This window comes from Triticum aestivum, chromosome 5B (genome assembly GCF_018294505.1).
Source record: "Triticum aestivum cultivar Chinese Spring chromosome 5B, IWGSC CS RefSeq v2.1, whole genome shotgun sequence".
Taxonomy (NCBI): domain Eukaryota; kingdom Viridiplantae; phylum Streptophyta; class Magnoliopsida; order Poales; family Poaceae; genus Triticum; species Triticum aestivum.
In genome coordinates this window covers 64500255-64523082 of record NC_057807.1, presented here as the reverse complement: position 1 = coordinate 64523082, position 22828 = coordinate 64500255, and the positions used below count along the sequence as shown (strand labels likewise).

General features: G+C 47.0%; 1 pseudogene; it reads right to left on the bottom strand.

Moving 5' to 3' along the window:
- Window positions 1-270: 270 nt before the first annotated feature.
- On the bottom strand, window positions 271-17956 carry LOC123115683 (L-type lectin-domain containing receptor kinase IX.1-like; annotated as a pseudogene).
- Window positions 17957-22828: the final 4872 nt, after the last annotated feature.

The window sequence follows — 22828 nt, the reverse complement described above, 5'->3', positions numbered from 1 at the left end:
TACCTCCACCGCAAGGGCTTGAACCCGGGCAATGCTCATTTCGTGTGTATCTTATCAAGATTCTCTATGCGCACTCTGCCCCATGAGCAACCCTATAATGAGACCTGCCGGTTTTCAGTACCACATTTAACACGTCAGGTGTGAGTGGTACACATAGATCAACATGTTCACATAGATTTGTCGTCATCATCAACTCCAATCTTGCAATGAAAATCAGAAGAATCTTTTGCAATGGCATCCGTTTGCTTAATCAAGCGACCCAACTCTTGATCATGTGGATGGTTGTACAAGAGGGAGATCAAAATTCGCTCTACATTTCAAGCGGCAAAAAAGGAAGGATAAATCCAGGCCGTGTCCTGACATATCATCGGCCACTGACGCTGCTCGTGACCAACGTTCCGGAGCTCAAAGGAATAGTTGGTGGCCCAACGTGCCGGGAGGGCAGGCAATGACGCTCCAAACCGCAACACGTTCATGGCTTGTCTGATGGACGGCCGCATGCCACGGTGAGGGTGCGCACACCACAACCCCACAACCATCACACGCTCCATCTCCAGGCCATCGAACTCCTCCTTGAGTCGCGCATCGGCGGCTGAGAGGGTCTTTCCTCTGCCATACAAGTCCCACACCCACTGCACTAGGTGGATCACGTCGCCGTCGTCCTGGACCAGAGCTGGTCGCCGTCCACAGGCCACCTCGAGGAGGACCACCCAGCTGTACATGTCCGACTCGACGCTCGCCCTGCCAGCTAGCACGCACTCCGGATCCATGTAACCCATGGTGCCGGCTATGCCGGTCGTGTGCGATCTCCGGCCATCGTTGATGAGCCTTGCGAGCCCGAAGTCGCCGAGCTTGGCAGTGAAGTAAGCGTCTAGCATGATGTTGCTTGGTTTGATGTCCCTGTGAACTACTCTCTGCTCCGTGTCTTGATGCAAGTACAGAAGTGCAGAACCTACTCCGAGCACTATCTCGTACCTACAATTGTCAAAAGTATTATAGTAAAGTGTAGAAAATATTAATAGAGGAACCTCGGTTTTATGGAACTAACATCTACAGACTTGTTAGTGAAAAAATTCTTCTAATACTACTCTCTCTGTTCCGAAGTACAAGGTATATTAGTTTTTCTCAAGTTAATTTTGTATGTTTGACCAAGTTTATAGCAAAATGTGTCAATATTTACAATATCAAATAAATAAAATATACATCCCCTCAAAAAAATATTTCATAATGAATCTCATGATACTAATTTAATATTTGCACGGAGGAGTACGTATTGCTAGTTTTCTTTATACAAAGACTTTCAAACAAAAAAAATCTCTACGCATTGATAGATTTCTTTGTACAGGAAATTGGGAGGATTTGCAGACCGAGTAGACCTACAGAATTATGTTGGGGCCACTGTTAGCAAGGACTTTTTTACACGAGGGGGTTCTGTGCAAAAAAAACACCGTGGGTCGCTCTAAAACGTTTTCGGTCACCGACAGTGGCCCCGTGCATGCGTGGCAAGTTACCTGACCAAAAAACCGTATTTTGAAACTTGTAGCACCAAACTGTACATTAGATGCAAGTTTAGTGACTGCCACTTTGACAGTGATATTACCAAAAAAAATAGTTATTGTAAAATGAAGGGAATAGTTAATTAGGGTAGCACCCATACCTGGTCGGCCACATGAGCACCGAGTCTTGTCTGTAGAGATGGGTGTCAAGGCTGTCATTATGCATCAAATCGTACACGAGGAGAAGCTCGCCGCCGCCGCCATGGCACCAGCCAATGAGCTGCACAAGGTTCCTGTGCCTCAGCAGGCTAATGATGCTCATGTTGAAATGTGAGATAGGCCTAGAGCTCATATGACAATTTCAGATTTGATCTCTAAGGGCCCATGTAGGTGGCATGACAAGGTGGTGGGAAGTTTAGTCCCACCATGTTAGTGGAAGAAAAGTTGGAGTGGTTTATAAGGATGGCTCTTCCACATGCTATTGGAGCTTGAGAAGAGAAGAGGCCCTCGCGCGCTCCTCCTCCGCCGCCCGCCACCTGCTCCACGCGAATCGCCCACCTTCGTTCCTTTACTGCTGCTGCCGCCGGTGACTCCATCCCGTCCTCCGCGTACACGGTCGACGGGAGAGCAGGTCTCCGAAACTCCGTCTCTCTGGTTCCTGTACGGGAGAGAGACGAATAGGTTTTTGGGAAGCGACTACGCGACTGCTCGCCTCCGATCCACTACGTCCGCGTCATCACCATGTCCAACGACGCCGAACGCGCCGCCGCCGAGAAGACCGAGACGACAAGAAGGCTGCCGAGGACGCTTCTGCTGCTGCCACCGCGGCAGCGGCTTCTGCATGGCCTACTGGAGGGTATACCGCGTTTATCCCTCTCCTGATAATTTCTGTATTAGCAGTGCTAGCATCATGTGTAGATTTGTCTACTATTTGCGTAGTACGTGCTTGTTTAGATCAGTACCAGTATGTTGTTAGTTCTGTCAATGCCATGCTAGTTATCTACTTATGGATTAAATTAGTCGAAAAATTGCCTATTTTCTTAGCAATCCAAAAACCTATTATGTGTAGGAATTTTTCGGCAAGTGGCTTTGCCGCGGCACTGAAACCGGATAAGTTTACCGGTACGTACTTTAAGCGTTGGCAGATAAAAACCACTTTATGGCTCACGGCTATGAACGTGTTCTGGGTCACCGGTGTGTCCACGGGAACGATTGCTCCTGATCAGGAGAAGGCGTTCAGGGAGGCAACCACTGTGTTTCTCGGAGCAGTTCTTAGCATGATCGGAGATAAACTAGGCAACCACTGTGTTTCTCGGAGCAGTTCTTAGCGTGATCGGAGATAAACTGGTCGACGCATATTTACATGTGCATGTCGCCAAGGACTTGGGGGAGGCGCTCGAATCTAAGTTCGGGGCCGCCGATGCAGGGAGCGAGATGTATATTATAGAGCAGTTCCACGATTACAAGATGGTTGAGAACCGTCCTGTACTGGAGCAGGCTCATGAGATAATATGCATTGTTAAGGAGCTTGAGCTTCTGAAGTGCGAGTTACCGGGCAAGTTTATCGCGGGCTACATAATCGCTAAGCTCCCCAATTCCTGGAGGAACTTTGCCACCACTCTGAAACATCAGAGGCGTGAATTCTCTGTGGAGGATGTCATTGGCCATCTGAGTGTTGAGCAGAATTCGAGGGCAAAGGACTCGCACGGAAAAGGGGCCGAAGGGACTTCTGTTGCCAACATGGTGAACCAGTGGAACTTCAACTCCCACAAGTTCAAGGGAAAGAACGGTGTCCAACAGAATACCGACTTCAAGAAGAAGGGTAAGAAGACCTTCAAGAAGAACAAGAAGGATGAGGGCTGCTTTACTTGTGGTTCGGCTGAACATTGGGCCAACAAGTGCCCAAACAAGTTTAAGAAGTCAGGACAGGACTCCAAGTCTGTCAACATGATTGTGGGCAACAATGAGAATGGTGCATCTGGGTACGGTAATTTATTTACTGTTTTTTCAGTGTTTCAGCCTACCGATTGGTGGGTGGATACAGGTGCAGGTGTTCATGTGTGTGCTGACATTTCATTGTTCTCTTCTTACCAGGTCACAGGCCACAGGTCCGTATTGATGGGGAATGGCGCGAGTGCTTCTGTTCATGGTGTTGGCACGGTCGATCTGAAGTTTACTTCGGGAAGGATCGTGCAGCTGAAGAACGTGCAGCATGTCCCCGCCATCAAAAAGAACCTCGTTAGTGGCTCCCTTCTATGTAGAGAAGGGTTTAAGTTGGTATTCGAGTCTAATAAATTAGTTGTTACTAAGTATGGACTATTTGTTGGAAAAGGTTATGAGAGCGGAGGGATGTTTCGCCTTTCCCTCGCACATTTCTGTAATAAAGTCGTGAACCATATTCATTCGAGTGTTAATGAATCTGAGGTTTGGCATTCACGTCTTTGTCACATAAGTTTCGGTGTTATGACGCGGCTAGCTAAGTTGGATTTAATCCCGAGTTTCACTTTAGCCAAAGGTTCTAAGTGCCTGTCATGTGTGCAAGCTAAGCAACCTCGCAAGCCTCACAAGGCTGCGGAGGAGAGACACTTGGCACCGTTAGAACTCATACATTCTGATCTTTGTGAGATGAATGGCGTGTTGACTAAAGGTGGAAAGAAGTACTTCATGACATTGGTAGATGATTCCACTAGATATTGCTATGTATATCTGTTAAATACTAAAGATGAGGCTCTACACTACTTTAAAATCTATAAGGCAGAAGTTGAGAACCAACTTGAAAAGAAAATTAAATGAGTCCGGTCGGATCGTGGTGGAGAGTACTTCTCGAGTGAGTTTGATTCCTTCTGTGCGGAACATGGCATTATTCATGAGAGGACGCCTCCCTATTCTCCCCAGTCAAATGGGGTTGCCGAGCGAAAAAACCGTACTCTAACTGATCTGGTTAACGCCATGTTAGATACATCGGGTTTATCCAAGGCATGGTGGGGGGAGGCTATATTGACGGCATGTCATGTCCTGAATAAAGTTCCGACAAAGGATAATGAGATCACTCCCTATGAGAAATGGGCAAAGAGAAGGACAACACTTTCGTACTTGCGTACTTGGGGCTGTTTGGCGAAAGTTAACGTGTCGATCCCCAAAAAGCGTAAGCTTGGACCCAAGACTGTGGACTGCGTTAATTTGGGCTACGCTAAGAACAGCGTTGGCTATAGATTTCTAGTAGTGAAATCTGAGGTACCTGACCAGAAGGTCGGTACAATTATGGAGTCTAAGGATGCTACATTCTTTGAGGATATTTTTCCTATGAGAGATATGCAAAGCACTTCTAGACAGGAATCTGAGGAGACTCCTGAGCCTACCATTCCTATGGAATATTATGAATGAACACATGATGAAAATCCTGACGAGGATGACGAGGAAACCCCTCGTAGGGGCAAGAGACAAAGGACTGCAAAGACCTTTGGTGATGATTTCTTCGTGTACCTCGTGGATGATACTCCCACTTCTATTTCAGAAGCGTATGCCTCTCCAGAAGCTGACTACTGGAAGGATGCAGTCCGTAGCGAGATGGATTCCATCATGGCTAACGGTGAAGGAAATATGCCCTAGAGGCAATAATAAAGTTATTATTTATTTCCTTATAATCATGATAAATGTTTATTATTCATGCTAGAATTGTATTAACCGGAAACATAATACATGTGTGAATACATAGACAAACAAAGTGTCACTAGTATGCCTCTACTTGACTAGCTCGTTAATCAAAGATGGTTATGTTTCCTAACCATGAACAATGAGTTGTTATTTGATTAACGAGGTCACATCATTAGTTGAATGATCTGATTGACATGACCCATTCCATTAGCTTAGCACACGATCGTTTAGTATGTTGCTATTGCTTTCTTCATGACTTATACATGTTCCTATGACTATGAGATTATGCAACTCCCGTTTGCCGGAGGAACACTTTGGGTGCTACCAAACGTCACAACGTAACTGGGTGATTATAAAGGAGCATTACAGGTGTCTCCAAAGGTAGATGTTGGGTTGGCGTATTTCGAGATTAGGATTTGTCACTCCAATTGTCGGAGAGGTATCTCTGGGCCCTCTCGGTAATACACATCACATAAGCCTTGCAAGCATTACAACTAATATGTTAGTTGTGAGATGATGTATTACGGAACGAGTAAAGAGACTTGCCGGTAACGAGATTGAACTAGGTATTGGATACCGACGATCGAATCTCGGGCAAGTAACATACCGATGAAAAAGGGAACAACGTATGTTGTTATGCGGTCTGACCGATAAAGATCTTCGTAGAATATGTAGGAGCCAATATGGGCATCCAGGTCCCGCTATTGGTTATTGACCGGAGACGTGTCTCGGTCATGTCTACATTGTTCTCGAACCCGTAGGGTCCGCACGCTTAAGGTTTCGATGACAGTTATATTATGAGTTTATGAGTTTTGATGTACCGAAGGTTGTTCGGAGTCCCGGATGTGATCACGGACATGACGAGGAGTCTCGAAATGGTCGAGACGTAAAGATTGATATATTGGAAGCCTATGTTTGGACATCGGAAGTGTTCCGGGTGAAATCGGGATTTTACCGGATTACCGGGAGGTTACCGGAACCCCCCGGGAGCCATATGGGCCTTCATGGGCCTTAGTGGAAAGGTGAAGGGGCTGCCCACAAGGGCTGCGCGCCTTTCCCCTTCCCCTAGTCCTATTAGGACTAGGAGAGGTGGCCGGCGCCCCCCTCCCCCCTTGGCTCCTTTATATACTGAGGTAGGGGCACCCTAGAACACACAAGTTGATCCACGTGATCTGTTCCTTAGCCGTGTGCGGTGCCCCCTGCCACCATATTCCTCGATAATACTGTAGCGGAGTTTAGGCGAAGCCCTGCTGCTGTAGTTCATCAAGATCGTCACCACGCCGTCGTGCTGACGGAACTCTTCCCCAACACTTTGCTGGATCGGAGTCCGGGGATCGTTATCGAGCTGAACGTGTGCTCGAACTCGGAGGTGCCGTAGTTTCGGTGCTTGATCGGTTGGATCATGAAGACGTACGACTACTTCCTCTACGTCGTGTCATCGCTTCCGCAGTCCGTCTGCGTTGGGTACGTAGACAATACTCTCCCCCTCGTTGCTATGCATCACATGATCTTGCGTGTGTGTAGGAAAATTTTTGAAATTACTACGTTCCCCAACAGTGGCATCCGAGCCTAGGTTATTTATGTTGATGTTATATGCACGAGTAGAACACAAGTGAGTTGTGGACGATACAAGTCATACTGCCTACCAGCATGTCATACTTTGGTTCGGCGGTATTGTTGGACGAGACGACCCGGACCAACCTTACGCGTACGCTTACGCGAGACCGGTTCCCTCGACGTGCTTTGCACATAGATGGCTTGCGGGCGACTGTCTCTCCAACTTTAGTTGAACCGAGTGTGGCTACGCCCGGTCCTTGCGAAGGTTAAAACGGAGTCTATTTGACAAACTATCGTTGTGGTTTTGATGCGTAGGTGGGATTGGTTCTTACTTAAGCCCGTAGCAGCCACGTAAAACATGCAACAACAAAGTAGAGGACATCTAACTTGTTTTTGCAGGGCATGTTGTGATGTGATATGGTCAGGGCATGATGCTGAATTTTATTGTATGAGATGATCATGTTTTGTAACCAAGTTATCGGCAACTGGCAGGAGCCATATGGTTGTCGCTTTATTGTATGCAATGCAATCGCGATGTAATGCTTTACTTTATTACTAAACGGTAGTGATAGTCGTGGAAGCATAAGATTGGCGAGACGACAATGATGCTACGATGGAGATCAAGGTGTCGCGCCGGTGACGATGGTGATCATGACAGTGCTTCGGAGATGGAGATCACAAGCACAAGATGATGATGGCCATATCATATCACTTATATTGATTGCATGTGATGTTTATCTTTTTATGCATCTTATCTTGCTTTGATTGACGGTAGCATTATAAGATGATCTCTCACTAAATTATCAAGAAGTGTTCTCCCTGAGTATGCACCGTTGCGAAAGTTCTTCGTGCTGAGACACCACGTGATGATCGGGTGTGATAGGCTCTACGTTCAAATACAACGGGTGCAAAACAGTTGCACACGCGAAATACTCAGGTTATACTTGACGAGCCAAGCATATACAGATATGGCCTCGGAACACGGAGACCGAAAGGTCGAGCGTGAATCATATAGTAGATATGATCAACATAATGATGTTCACCGATGAAACTATTCCATCTCACGTGATGATCGGACATGATTTAGTTGATTTGGATCACGTGATCACTTAGAGGATTAGAGGGATGTCTATCTAAGTGGGAATTCTTAAGTAATATGATTAATTGAACTAAATTTATCATGAACTTAGTACCTGATAGTATCTTGCTTATTTATGTTGATTGTAGATAGATGGCTCGTGTTGTTGTTCCGTTGAATTTTAATGCGTTCCTTGAGAAAGCAAAGTTGAAAGATGATGGTAGCAATTACACGGACTGGGTCCGTAACTTGAGGATTATCCTCATTGCTGCACAGAAGAATTACGTCCTGGAAGCACCGCTGGGTGCCAGGCCTGCTGCTGGAGAAACACCAGATGTTATGAACGTCTGGCAGAGCAAAGCTGATGACTACTCGATAGTTCAGTGTGCCATGCTTTACGGCTTAGAATCGGGACTTCAACGACGTTTTGAACGTCATGGAGCATATGAGATGTTTCAGGAGTTGAAGTTAATATTTCAAGTAAATGCCCGAATTGAGAGATATGAAGTCTTCAATAAATTCTATAGCTGCAAGATGGAGGAGAACAGTTATGTCAGTGAGCATATACTCAAAATGTCTGGGTATAATAATCACTTGATTCAATTGGGAGTTAATCTTCCAGATGATTACGTCATTGACAGAATTCTCCAATCACTGCCACCAAGCTACAAGAGCTTCGTGATGAACTATAATATGCAAGGGATGAACAAGACTATTCCCAAGCTCTTCGCAATGCTGAAAGCTGCGGAGGTAGAAATCAAAAGGAGCATCAAGTGTTGATGGTAAACAAAACCACTAGTTTCAAGAAAAAGGGCAAAGGGAAGAAGAAGGGGAACTTCAAGAAGAACGGCAAACAAGTTGCTGCTCAAGAGAAGAAACCCAAGTCTGGACCTAAGCCTGAAACTGAGTGCTTCTACTGTAAGCAGACTGGTCACTGGAAGCGGAACTGCCCCAAGTATTTGGCGGATAAGAAGGATGGCAAGGTGAACAAAGGTATATGTGATATACATGTTATTGATGTGTACCTTACTAATGCTCGCAGTAGCACCTGGGTATTTGATACTGGTTTTGTTGCTAATATTTGCAACTCGAAACAGGGGCTACGGATTAAGCGAAGATTGGCTAAGGACGAGGTGACGATGCGCGTGGAAAACGGTTACAAAGTCGATGTGATCGCGGTCGGCACGCTACCTCTACATCTACCTTCGGGATTAATATTAGACCTAAATAATTGTTATTTGGTGCCAGCGTTGAGCATGAACATTATATCTGGATCTTGTTTAACGCGAGACGGTTATTCATTTAAATCAGAGAATAATGGTTGTTCTATTTATATGAGTAATATCTTTTATGGTCATGCACCCTTGAAGAGTGGTCTATTTTTATTGAATCTCGATAGTAGTAATACACATATTCATAATGTTGAAGCCAAAAGATGCAAAGTTGATAATGAAAGTGCAACTTATTTGTGGCACTGTCGTTTAGGTCATATCGGTGTAAAGCGCATGAAGAAACTCCACACTGATGGACTTTTGGAACCACTTGATTATGAATCACTTGGTACTTGCGAACCGTGCCTCATGGGCAAGATGACTAAAACACCGTTCTCCGGTACTATGGAGAGAGCAACAGATTTGTTGGAAATCATACATACCGATGTATGTGGTCCGATGAATATTGAGGCTCGTGGCGGATATCGTTATTTTCTCACCTTCACAGATGATTTGAGCAGATATGGATATATCTACTTAATGAAACATAAGTCTGAAACATTTGAAAAGTTCAAAGAATTTCAGAGTGAAGTTGAAAATCATCGTAACAAGAAAATAAAGTTTCTACGATCTGATCGTGGAGGAGAATATTTGAGTTACGAGTTTGGTGTACATTTGAAAAACTGTGGAATAGTTTCGCAACTCACGCCACCCGGAACACCACAGCGTAATGGTGTGTCTGAACGTCGTAATCGTACTTTACTAGATATGGTGCGATCTATGATGTCTCTTACTGATTTACCGCTATCATTTTGGGGATACGCTCTAGAGACGGCCGCATTCACGTTAAATAGGGCACCATCAAAATCCGTTGAGACGACGCCTTATGAACTGTGGTTTGGCAAGAAACCAAAGTTGTCATTTCTGAAAGTTTGGGGCTGCGATGCTTATGTGAAAAAGCTTCAACCTGATAAGCTCGAACCCAAATCGGAGAAATGTGTCTTCATAGGATATCCAGAGGAAACTATTGGATACACCTTCTATCACAGATCCGAAGGCAAGACTTTTGTTGCTAAATTCGGAAACTTTCTTGAGAAGGAGTTTCTCTCGAAAGAAGTGAGTGGGAGGAAAGTAGAACTTGACGAGGTAACTGTACCTGCTCCTTATTGGAAAGTAGTACATCACAGAAAACTGTTTCTGCGACACTTACACCAATAAGTGAGGAAGTTAATGATAATGATCATGAAACTTCAGAACAAGATACTACTGAACCTCGTAGATCAACCAGAGTAAGATCCGCATCAGAGTGGTACGGTAATCCTGTTCTGGAAGTCATGCTACTAGATCATGATGAACCTACGAACTATGAAGAAGCGATGGTGAGCCCAGATTCCGCAAAGTGGCTTGAAGCCATGAAATCTGAGATGGGATCCATGTATGAGAACAAAGTATGGACTTTGGTTGACTTGCCCGATGATCGGCAAGCAATTGAGAATAAATGGATCTTCAAGAAGAAGACTGACGTTGATGGTAATGTTACTGTCTACAAAGCTTGACTTGTCGCGAAAGGTTTTCGACAAGCTCAAGGGGTTGACTACGATGAGACTTTCTCACCCGTAGCGATGCTTAAGTCTGTCCGAATCATGTTAGCGATTGCCGTATTTTATGATTATGAAATTTGGTAGATGGATGTCAAAACTGCATTCCTGAATGGATTTCTGGAAGAAGAGTTGCACATGATGCAACCAGAAGGTTTTGTCGATCCAAAGGGAGCTAACAAAGTATGCAAGCTCCAGCGATCCATTTATGGACCGGTGCAAGCCTCTCGGAGTTGGAATAAACGTTTTGATAGTGTGATCAAAGCATTTGGTTTTATACAGACTTTCGGAGAAGCCTGTATTTACAAGAAAGTGAGTGGGAGCTCTGTAGCATTTCTGATATTATATGTGGATGACATATTACTGATTGGAAATGATATAGAATTTCTGGATAGCATAAAGGGATACTTGAATAAAAGTTTTTCAATGAAAGACCTCGGTGAAGCTGCTTACATATTAGGCATTAAGATCTATAGAGATAGATCAAGACGCTTAATTGGACTTTCACAAAGCACATACCTTGACAAAATTTTGAAGAAGTTCAAAATGGATCAAGCAAAGAAAGGATTCTTGCCTGTGTTACAAGGTGTGAAGTTGAGTAAGACTCAATGCCCGACCACTGCAGAAGATAGAGAGAATATGAAAGATGTTCCCTATGCATCATCCATAGGCTCTATCATGTATGCAATGCTGTGTACCAGACCTGATGTGTGCCTTGCTATAAGTTTAGCAGGGAGGTACCAAAGTAATCCAGGAGTGGATCACTGGACAGCGGTCAAGAACATCCTGAAATACCTGAAAAGGACTAAGGATATGTTTCTCGTATATGGAGGTGACAAAGAGCTCACTGTAAAAGGTTACATTGATGCAAGCTTTGACACTGATCCGGACGATTCTAAATCGCAAACCGGATACGTGTTTACATTAAACGGTGGAGCTGTCAGTTGGTGCAGTTCTAAACAAAGCGTCGTAGAGGGATCTACATGTGAAGCGGAGTACATAGCTGCTTCGGAAGCAGCAAATGAAGGAGTCTGGATGAAGGAGTTCATATCCGATCTAGGTGTCATACCTAGTGCATCGGGTCCAATGAAAATCTTTTGTGACAACACTGGTGCAATTGCCTTGGCAAAGGAATCCAGATTTCACAAAAGGACCAAACACATCAAGAGACGCTTCAATTCCATCCGGGATCTAGTCCAGGTGGGAGACATAGAGATTTGCAAGATACATACGGATCTGAATGTTGCAGACCCGTTGACTAAGCCTCTTCCACGAGCAAAACATGATCAGCACCAAAGCTCCATGGGTGTTAGAATCATTACAGTGTAATCTAGATTATTGACTCTAGTGCAAGTGGGAGACTGAAGGAAATATGCCCTAGAGGCAATAATAAAGTTATTATTTATTTCGTTATAATCATGATAAATGTTTATTATTCATGCTAGAATTGTATTAACCGGAAACATAATACATGTGTGAATACATAGACAAACAAAGTGTCACTAGTATGCCTCTACTTGACTAGCTCGTTAATCAAAGATGGTTATGTTTCCTAACCATGAACAATGAGTTGTTATTTGATTAACGAGGTCACATCATTAGTTGAATGATCTGATTGACATGACCCATTCCATTAGCTTAGCACACGATCGTTTAGTATGTTTCTATTGCTTTCTTCATGACTTATACATGTTCCTATGACTATGAGATTATGCAACTCCCGTTTGCCGGAGGAACACTTTGGGTGCTACCAAACGTCACAACGTAACTGGGTGATTATAAAGGAGCATTACAGGTGTCTCCAAAGGTAGATGTTGGGTTGGCGTATTTCGAGATTAGGATTTGTCACTCCAATTGTCGGAGAGGTATCTCTGGGCCCTCTCGGTAATACACATCACATAAGCCTTGCAAGCATTACAACTAATATGTTAGTTGTGAGATGATGTATTACGGAACGAGTAAAGAGACTTGCCGGTAACGAGATTGAACTAGGTATTGGATACCGACGATCGAATCTCGGGCAAGTAACATACCGATGACAAAGGGAACAACGTATGTTGTTATGCGGTCTGACCGATAAAGATCTTCGTAGAATATGTAGGAGCCAATATGGGCATCCAGGTCCCGCTATTGGTTATTGACCGGAGACGTGTCTCGGTCATGTCTACATTGTTCTCGAACCTGTAGGGTCCGCACGCTTAAGGTTTCAATGACAGTTATATTATGAGTTTATGAGTTTTGATGTACCGAAGGTTGTTCGGAGTCCCGGATGTGATCACGGACATGACGAGGAGTCTCGAAATGGTCGAGACGTAAAGATTGATATATTGTAAGCCTATGTTTGGACATCGAAAGTGTTTCGGGTGAAATCGGGATTTTACCGGATTACCGGGAGGTTACCGGAACCCCCCAGGAGCCATATGGGCCTTCATGGGCCTTAGTGGAAAGGTGAAGGGGCTGCCCACAAGGGCTGCGCGCCTCCCCCCTTCCCCTAGTCCTATTAGGACTAGGAGAGGTGGCCGGCGCCCCCCTCCCCCCTTGGCTCCTTTATATACTGAGGTAGAGGCACCCTAGAACACACAAGTTGATCCACGTGATCTGTTTCTTAGCCGGGTGCGGTGCCCCCTGCCACCATATTCCTCGATAATACTGTAGCGGAGTTTAGGCGAAGCCCTGCTGCTGTAGTTCATCAAGATCGTCACCACGCCGTCGTGCTGACGGAACTCTTCCCCGACACTTTGCTGGATCGGAGTCCGGGGATCGTCATCGAGCTGAACGTGTGCTCGAACTCGGAGGTGCCGTAGTTTCGGTGCTTGATCGGTTGGATCGTGAAGACGTACGACTACTTCCTCTACGTCGTGTCATCGCTTCCGCAGTCGGTCTGCGTTGGGTACGTAGACAATACTCTCCCCCTCGTTGCTATGCATCACATGATCTTGCGTGTGCGTAGGAAAAATTTTGAAATTACTACGTTCCCCAGCAAACGGGACATGGGAGATCACTGATTGTCCCTATGGTTGTAAACCATTGGGATGTAAGTGGGTGTTCAAGAAAAAGCTTAGGCCCGATGGTACGATTGAAAAGTACAAGGCTAGGCTTGTGGCCAAGGGCTATGACCAGAAAGAAGAGGAAGATTTCTTCGATACTTATTCAACTGTGGCTAGACTGACCACCATTCGAGTATTACTCTCGTTGGCGGCCTCGCATGGTCTTCTCGTCCATCAAATGGATGTTAAGACAGCTTTTCTGAATGGAGAGCTAAACGAGGAAATCTACATGCAACAGCCAGATGGCTTTGTGATAGATGGTCAGGAAAGAAAGGTGTGTAGGTTGCTGAAATCTTTATATGGCCTGAAGCAAGCACCTAAGCAATGGCATGATAAGTTTAATACAACTCTGACATCTGTTGGCTTCATTGTTAATGAAGCTGACAAGTGTGTATACTATCGCCGTGGTGGGGGCGAAGGAGTTATACTATGCCTGTATGTTGATGACATACTGATATTCGGAACCAACCTCAAAGTCATTGAGGAGGTTAAGTCGTTTCTGTCTCAGAACTTTGAGATGAAGGACATTGGTGTGGCTGATGTTATCTTGAACATCAAGCTACTGAGAGATAATGAGGGTGGGATCACACTTCTACAATCCCATTATGTTGAGAAGGTGTTGAGCCGTTTTGGATATTCGGACTGCACACCATCTCAAACACCATATGATCCTAGCATGTTGATTCGAAAGTCAAAAGGCATGGCTAAAGATCAATTGAGATACTCTCAAATCATTGGTTCACTGATGTACCTAGCGAGCGCAACGAGGCCTGACATCGCGTTTGCTGTGAGCAAACTGAGCCGGTTTGTTTCCAAACCGGGTGATGTACAATGGCATGCTGTTGAAAGAGTTATGCGCTATCTGAAAGGTACTATGAACTATGGACTTCACTATACCGGAGACCCGTCGGTACTTAAAGGGTATAGTGATGCGAATTGGATCTCTGATGCTGATGAGATGAAGGCCACAACTGGGTATATGTTTACTCTTGGAGGTGGCGCTGTTTCCTGGAAGTCTTGCAAGCAAACGATCTTAACGGATCGACAATGGAAGCATAATTAACAGCATTAGACACTTCTGGTGTTGAAGCAGGATGGCTTCGAGATCTTTTGATGGACTTGCCATTGGTTGATAAACCAGTTCCAGCTATCCTTATGAACTATGATAATCAAACTGTCATCACCAAGGTGAAGAGTTCAAAGGAAAACATGAAGTCCAACAAACACATAAGAATGAGATTAAAAGCTGTCAGAAAATTAAGAAACTCCGGGGTGATAGCGTTGGACTATGTCCATACGGCTAAGAATCTGGCAGATCCCTTTACGAAAGGGCTATCGCGTGTAGTGATAGATAGTGCATCGAGGGAGATGGGTATGAGACCCACATGAGTTGTCATGGTGGTAACCCAACCTATGTGATCGGAGATCCCGTGAAGTAGGACCTGGGAAAACAAGCCAGTGGTGAACTGAGGAGAGTAACTTTACTAACCCACTCCACTGGAGATGCAATACTCTCGGAAACTGTATGGAAGGATGATTACTGTCTTAATGTGTTCCAAGGCTTATATGTATAAGCAAGATGCTGTCCTACAGAGCGATCTTTGGAGGAACATACCTATGTGAGCCCGACTGCTAGTCACAGTCTATGAGATTGGGGTGATCTCTAGTAAGCTCATGAATAGGCCAGGAGTGTGACTTATATGCTCCACCCGAGGGGTCAGCCTTCGGCAGCCCAGTACTAGTAAGACATGTGGTGAAACTTCTTTACGCCAAACTGACAATTCAAGGCATAGTCCATTGTTCAGTTGTGAAGGAGTGTAGCTACTTGCTCTAGATTAAGCTCAACCTTAACAGGTCTTCACTGAAACACTAGTATATCAAAACAGCGTTTGGAACAAAGGACAAAGTGGGCCCCTGAGATCTGGTGGGGGATTGTTGAAATGTGAGATGGGCCTAGAGCCCATATGACAATTTCAGATTTGATCTCTAAGGGCCCATGTAGGTGGCATGACAAGGTGGTGGGAAGTTTAGTCCCACCATGCTAGTGGAAGGAAAGTTAGAGTGGTTTATAAGGGTGGCTCTTCTACACGATATTGGAGCTTGAGAAGAGAAGAGGCCCTCGCGTGCTCCTCCTCCGCCGCCCGCCTCGCCACGCCTCGCCTCGCCTCGCCTTGTCACGACGCGACGCGGCGCGGCGCGGCGCGGGTTGCGGGAATGAGCCGAGCCGAGATCACACCTATGCGCTTATTTTTGCCAGTCACTAACGGAGAGGTTCTGACAGCAGGGCCACGATCTGAGACGTCAGATCGTGGGTTGTCACGGACTCGGACGTGGGTCAAGCCCACGTCTCTCCACGCGGTTGCGTCTATATAAGTGTGTTGTCTCCCCTAACCCTAGCCACCACGATCAGATCACATCTGCTCCACGCGAATCGCCCACCTTCGTTCCTTTGCTGCTGCTACCGCCGGTGACTCCATCCCGTCCTCCGCGTACACGGTCGACGAGAGAGAGGTCTCCGAAACTCCGTCTCTCTGGTTCCTGTACGGGAGAGAGACGAATAGATTTTTGGGAAGCGACTACGCGACTGCTCGCCTCCGATCCACTACTTCCTCTACGTCCGCGTCGTCTCCGTCATCACCATGTCCAGCGACGCCGAACGCGCCGCCGCCGATAAGACCGAGGCCGACAAGAAGGCTGCCGAGGACGCTTCTGCTGCTGCCACCGCGGCAGTGGCTTCTGCATGGCCTACTGGAGGGTATACCGTGTTTATCCCTCTTCTGATAATTTTTGTATTAGCAGTGCTAGCATCATGTGTAGATTTGTCTACTATTTGCGTAGTACGTGCTTGTTTAGATCTGTACTAGTATGTTGTTAGTTCTGTCAATGTCATGCTAGTTATCTACTTATGGATTAAATTAGTCGAAAAATTACCTATTTTCTTAGCAGCTCACCTCAGAGACGAACTCCTTCCATCCTTGTCGAGAGGTCTCGGACACCCTCTTGACGGCCACTTCACGGTTCATGTCGCTGAGGAACCCTTGGTAAACTGACCCAAATCCTCCCCTCCCGAGCGCCCTGTCGTCGGAGAAGTTATCAGTTGCAGCAGCGAGGTCGTCATAGGAAAATCGCCGGGGTCCGGCAGCTCCTTGGTGGAGCTCATCGTCCACGAGTTCGCCGCGGAAGAGTGCAGCCACCGCTTTCAGCGGTTGTTTGGTTTTCGTCATGGTATTGCGCCTTCGGCAGCGGCGGAAGATGAAGCAAGCCGATATGCTGAGAACAAGTAGCACCACGGCGATGGCGGTAACCGCGGCGAAGACCCCGAACGGCCCTCGTTGTTGGCGGCTGGACGCTGTGCCTGTCGACTGGCAACCGGTGCCGTCGATGAAGCCGTCGCCCTCGAACCCATCCGGGCATTCGCACCGGAACGCCTCCTGACCCGTGGTCGGCGCGGTGAACTGGGTGCAATTTTCTGTGACTGAGCAACGGCACCGCCCCGGCACCCACCAGTCGAGCTGCAGCGCGCCCAGCATCAGTGCTGGCCCCATTATTGTATCGCTGTAGCTTATCGACGACACCAGCCCGTTGCAGTCCGAGAGGAGCAGCTCGCTTTTATCCAGAATATGGTGTGCGGCGCCTCTGTTAGAAGGCGCGGGCTCGATGCATCTGATGGATCCGTTGGCGCTGCAGTGGGACGAGTTTCTGTCTAGGAAACGCTCAGCCGGTCCGCTGCTGCAGCTGTTGATATTAGCACGGTCGTCGCACGAGCTAACGATGAGGCTGTTCCCGGAGGAGGGAGCGTAGCTGTCCGAGAAGAGCGCCGCGACGGACGTATTGAAACGGCGGGAGCAGTCGGGTTGCAGGTCGAGGATGATCGAGCGCGGCGTGACGTTGCGCACGAGCAGTCCCAGCTCGCCCGCGCCCCCGAGCCACGCGGCGCCGATGCCGGCGTCGCATCCGAGCCGTATCGTGCAGCCGCTGGAGAAGCCGAACGGGTACGGCAGCTCCATGCCCCCGCATCTCCGATCGCATCCTCCGCCGACCGCCGCTCCAGCTCCGCGTGCCGCATGCAGAAGCGCCACCACCAGTACCACTACCAATACCAGCAGCGGCAGCGGCAGTCCGGCCGTGCCTTGCATATCTCACGGAATCCAGCTAGCTTCCGTCCGAGCAAGCTAGGCCGGCCGGCGTCTGGTCTTGATCCGTGACGAGTGGTGGTGCGCGCTTCTAGGGGTCCTACGCGCTTCCCTCGCCCCCACGCAGGGGCTGATGCTGCGCCTCTTTTGTTCTTTGCTGCTGCAGTGTTTGACAGGACAAACGAAACGACCACGCCCCTCCACTCATCCTGTGCAGCCTGCGCTCCGGATCTTGCACCACGGCTTGGTTTGTCTAGGAACGGTACAGGGTGATTGTTAACTACAACTCGCGAGGTTCGACCACAGTTGCTTACACAGACCTACTGATTACGCTGAGCATTTAGTCTGATGTTAACAGCACTGTTCAAGGACAATAGTAAACAGCTCTCAGTTAGCCAGACATGGTGTTCACAACTAGCGGACGAGGGAGATTTCGAGAGCATCTGAGCCTGAGCTTAGAAACGAATATCGTGGCAACGACAGTCATACTTGTGTTAGAATTTTGAGGAAGCCGTATGTTCAGAACCCTAATGCATGAAGTGTGTTGCTTAATCTTAAATGGATCTGCATAACTGACACATTTAGCTGATGTGCATGGGCACATAACCGACACATTTAGCTGGGTTTTTTTGTCTGGACAGAATAAGAACTCTCCACCAGGGTGGGTAATAACTGTCTTCAAATAAATTCCATAGTTTAAAATTTGAACAACAACCAGAATAAATGCTGTTTTTACAGCAAACGTGGCCTGGGGACGGCTCAGCCTGGCACGGAAAAGGGACTGAGCCGTGGGTGGATTTTGTGTTCCCCTTGTACCTTAACAACTGCCGTTGCATTTAATGCATTCAGGAGCTGGATTTATTTAGTTACGATACAACTGCTATACAGAGATGAATACACTGCCCAGCACATATCCCCAGGCTAGCGGACGAGGGAGATTTCGTTAGCATCTGAGCCTGAGCTCAGAAACGAATATCCCTATACTAAACCTCTTAACCCAATTTTGGTGTACTGCTCGCGCAGCACTGTACAAGGACAAAAGTAAACCAGTAGTCTTGGTTAATCACTACACGTTAAAATATATGATTATTAATTTATTATGATTTGACTCATTATATATCCTAAATGTTGCATCGTGCAACTGCAGTATTTTGCGAGTGGAAAGGATAAAACCACCAAATTCGTGTCACAACTCGCAAAAAAACCACCACAATTCAAATTGTGGCAAAATGCATCAAACACTCTCGTTGACAGAGGCAAAAGAAAAAACTAACGGAAATATTGAGCTGTTTTTTTACGTGGCTAAGCGTCCACGTGGCGGCAGAGCTGACGGCGTGTTTGGTTGGAGCCTAGGGTTCAACCCAGTCGTCGTTCTGCAAGCATTCCCGCTCCCCGCGTTGTGCTTCTCTGCTACTCCCTCCCGCTGCTCTACTGCTTGCCGTCAAAATCTCTCGACCTTGTCACCGCCCAGCTGTCGGACGCAATGGTCTCTTGGAACGACGACGAGAACAGCAATGGATACCCGGCGGCGTTCGACTCTCACATAAGCTCATCTCTTCTTTGTCTCCCAGGTTAGGGTTAGGGTTACAAATACTTACAATTGCTTGTAAATTGGGGATTTACTGGATTTGTAAGTCGATTTGAACCAAAATTGAGTCTAATTGAGCAGCTCTAACCGGTTTGAGCTCAATACAGGGGTCTCTCACCATTCAAGACTCCGACTTTAAAGGCAATGTGGATTGGAGTGCGACCACAAGAGAGATGCTAAGAAAATTGTAGCTTTCGAAGTCACCCTCGCCGGAAGGAGGTTTTATGGTTATGCACAGGATGTAAGTAAACCCCCTATCCAAGGATGACAAAATTTTGTGAGTTCAAAAGCAAGTTAATTTACTGAAATATGAATTGTGCCCATTGCAAAGTTAATGGATTTAGTATATTTACCCAATTTCCATGGAATTTATGTAGATTTCACTGAATTGTGTCACATAACTGATGTTTTATGTAGTTGCAATCCTCTGTAAACATGAAACACTTTATGCATTGACCCGTTACCATTTTGGTTGGGTGTTGTACATTTTGTAAGTGTGCAAGTGTACAGTTGCTATGAATTCTTGATAAACTGTATTGTTAAGTGTTGTAAATTTTGGTAAGTGTTCAAGTAAATTTTGCCTCATCTTCAGACACTGCATTGTCGCTGTGAATTTCTATTCAAGTTCTGCATTGTTTAAAACAGGAATGCAAAGTGTTTGTTTTAATTGGAAAATGGGTTGTTCTTTCTTTCCCTGTAGCAGTTGTTGTATTTCCTGACAATTATTTAAATTGTGTGAAATGATTTCTCTTTTGCAATTAGGCAACTATGGCTATATTTAGGAGTTGACAAGGAGTCGCCTGAAGAAATGAAGAAGGCACTACAGAAGCTATGGGATCAATATGAAGAATGTAGGAGTTCTAGAATCCAAGAAGGGCTTGATCATGCAGAGGAAGTGCTCAAGCTCCTAGACAAGGTTAAGCATTTGGATGCGAGCACCACGAGCCTATTTTCACGCCAACGGACGATAAGGCAGCCCCTCCACTCTCTGCTCCATGCCGCCATCGGCCCGCGCAGGCGCACGAGCCCTCACCTCTTCCTGAGAAGAACTTCCCATGCTGCCCAAGCCCAGACCAGAGACCAACAAAGTGGCCCCGCCGCCACCGACGCCGCGCAGGCTTTGCCCGGCGACGCTAACCGATGGCGGCGAGGGGAGGAAAGGTGAGGATTGCGATTGTCAGTGGCGTCTAGGGTTTCCTCCCGGGCCACCGCGAGAGTGACACGAGAGGCCCCATCGACCCGTGCGGCCGGGGGAAGCCCGACACAAGGGTTGTCTTGAGAGATTTACTTTTGTCTTCTTGAGTGTTCTTCTTCCCCCTTCCAAGTGTGTGAGACTGAGCCAAACTAGAATTCTACCCTACATTAGGCCCCCCTCCTCTCGTCGAGGAGCATGGGCTCTTCCTGATACGCGACCTTGGACGCTTTCCCCTCTCCCGCTACAGTATAGGCGAATTTCTGAACCCGCTCGACAGATCCACCTCACCGCCGGCAAAGCGCCGGTTCCCCCTTCCTTCGCCGGCCGCTCAGGCGGCGGGAGGATGGGGGAACCTCGTTTCTCGGTGTGTGTGTGTGTGTGTGTGTGTGTGTGTGTGTGTGTGTGTGTGTGTGTGTGTGTGTGTGTGTGTGTGTGTGTGTAGCGTAGGCTCTGTTAGGTTCCTAGCCGGCGGCGTCCTGGAGATGGAGGCGCGGTCGGAGTTGGTTTTGCAGGTGGCGCTCGGCATCTTCGGCGGTGGAGCTCGGTGTAGCTTCACGGCGGAGCACCTCCTTCCTCGCGCTCGCGGTCCCCGGTGGCCGTCGTGTGCGTTTATCCCCGCACTGGAGCTCGACGCGGCGGCTCCAGATCGAGATCTTGAAGCGACTGGTGTTCAAGCAAGGCAGCGTTGCGGCCGGAGGAGCAGGATGGAGGCTCTCCGGAGTTCGAGGACCGACGACTTCCCGTCCGCCAGGGGACATCTTCTGATCCAAGGCTCGTGTGAAGATGCGGTGGCGGCGCGCCATCGGAACGTGCTATTCCTCGTCGGCGGTTCCGCTTTACAGGGGGACTTGGTTGTAATTTGTATCTTTGTGGAGGTCCTTTCTGTAAAATCCTTGCTTTAATATATCAATGGTTTCCCGCAAAAAAAAACGAGGAGCATTCTCTCCCCGCTTCTTCCTCATATCAGTCGTCCCGGGTGGGAGCACGTCAGGATGTGCATGAAACAGGGTAAGCCAGACATGGGCTCATCATGTCCTTCAGGAAAGGAACAGACTCAAGAGACGGACAGAGATCCAGCGCCTTGCCCACAGCAAGGCACGGCGTAACTGGTGGGCGGGCAGCCGTTGGATGCAAGGGGGCGGCTCAGATTGAGTGATGTAGCGCGAAACACTGTAGCTGACACTGCAGACCAGGGTGCTGTGGATAATCTCGTGTAGACAAGTCACTGTAGCTCGGGGTACTGTTCACGCGGATCTGTCCGTTGACCCTCGATCGGACGGTGTGGAGAGAGGAGCCAGTCACCATACTGTTCACCGGTGACTTGCTCATAACAAGTCACTGGATCTCAATCCCAGACTCAAAGGAGTAGATGACCTCCAGCAGCCTACGTCACAGCACGTGCTGCCATGTCCCCTCTTCGTAGGTCCAATAGGGTATAAAATGAGATGGTGGAAACATTTGTAGGGGAGAGTTGAATAATACGGAAGAACACACTAAGGCAAGAGTAGGATGTTACACCGCTACAGTACGGAAGAACACACTAAGGCAAGAGTAGGATGTTACACCGCTACGGTGGGCTGAGCCTGGTAATAAACTTTGTCGCGTGCCTGGAGTAATGAGTGTTTAGACCCCTGTCCGAACAATTAATAAACTTTGTCACGTGCCTGGAGTAATGAGTGTTTAGACCCCTGTCCGAACAATTAATAAACTTTGTCACGTGCCTGGAGTAATGAGTGTTTAGACCCCTGTCCGAACAATCTAGAGTTGCATCGTAGCTCTGATCTCGACGATCACCCATCAACATGGTGGGACAAGATTCTCACTCACAATGCTCAACTTGTGAAAGCCCTGCTTCTTGTTGTATGGGAAATTTGAAAGAAAAGGAATGCATGCATTTTTACGAACAAGACGGCGCCGGTGGCAATCATCACATGAAACATCAAGTGTCTCCTTCGGCCATTGCGTGGGCCAAGAATTTGAGTAATATAATGCCACGAAAGTAATTCAATTAGGCTATTGCCGTTTTGCAGCTAGTGTGTAACAAAATTCTCTCTTTGATTAATAAAAATGGCAAATGTTTCACCTTGTTTTCTTTCTTTTTTTTTAAACTCCCATTGCACCGACCGCCCAAACGTGCTTTTCATACTCCCTACATTCCAAAATATAAGCTTTTTAGATATTCTAATAAAGGCTACATACAGAGCAAAACGAGTATGTAGTCCTTATTGAAATCTCTAAAAGGAATATGTAGAAACGGAGAGAGTAGTAAAC